Source organism: Ischnura elegans, chromosome X (assembly GCF_921293095.1).
Source record: "Ischnura elegans chromosome X, ioIscEleg1.1, whole genome shotgun sequence".
Lineage (NCBI taxonomy): Eukaryota > Metazoa > Arthropoda > Insecta > Odonata > Coenagrionidae > Ischnura > Ischnura elegans.
In genome coordinates this window covers 42,303,798-42,304,946 of record NC_060259.1, presented here as the reverse complement: position 1 = coordinate 42,304,946, position 1,149 = coordinate 42,303,798, and positions in this window count along the sequence as shown.

Sequence of the window (1,149 nt, the reverse complement as noted above, 5' to 3'; positions counted from 1 at the left end):
TTTTGGATAATTTAATTAATACTGACAACTGAATGCATTGAATTATTTACTAATCATCAGTTGATGGAGGTACTGAATAAAATATGGTAGTTGAATTGTGCTTTAACAGATTTATGAAAGAGTGTTTTACTTCAGGATGTATGTACTATGGTAGAAAAAATACCCCAACAGAGTTTGTGCCGGCACCATCGCTTTGCAGGAGAACGGATTCCCTTTCTAATGGTATATAATGATTGGAATGAGATGAGGGAAATTGAAATACGGTCTTTTTTCAGCAACCAAGGTAATGATGGTGAACTTGCCTGCCTCAAATATATCATACTGTTCTCCAAAATGTTGGCGCATTTGATATCTCCCTTAGCTGTTGTGCCTTCCTTTTTCCCGCTATATCCCTCTAAAGCTCCTTTCCTTTTTCGCACTGACTCTGGCTCTCGTTCTGAAATTCACTTAAAGCCAATCTCCACTTCCTCATTTTTTTGTCTCTGAAAATATTCACCAGACGTAATCTGCAAGACAGCAATCGAAAGGAGTGTTTTTGAGCATCAGGAATTGCTCTATATACCTAAAAAATCATCACTTGGTTTTAGTACGACAATTGCGACTGAAAATATTTCCTCAATACATATGCGCATGATTGCTACAAATTTGAATGGCGACACAATTTTGCGAGGTAAATTCCATAAATTGTAAAAAAAATAACATTTTATTTTTTCCTAGGCAGTGGCCAAAATTCAAAAAAATTATTTTCTGCAGTTTGATACATCACTTTCTTTTCAATTGCTGTGAAAACAAATTTTGTAAAATTAAAACAATTCATGACATTTATTGAAGACAAATTACTTTAGACAATATTTAAGGGGCAAATAAAATACCTACATTGATGTGGACAAAAAAATCAAGGCATGAAAAACATACTCCAATGAATTCACACTTTACTTTGGATAATATCTCTTCTTTTATTGAATTTGTAATCTCAGCTGCACTTTGATGTATTATGTATCAGCATCAACATCTCTGGCTGTACACCTAGGTCTCCCTCTCCTCTGATCTTTAATGCCTCATTATCCTCCCTGATGAGTTTCTCCCAGTAGTACATGGTAAGTACTTCTATTTTTATTCATCCTTTGCTATGTTTCTGCTACTGTTAAC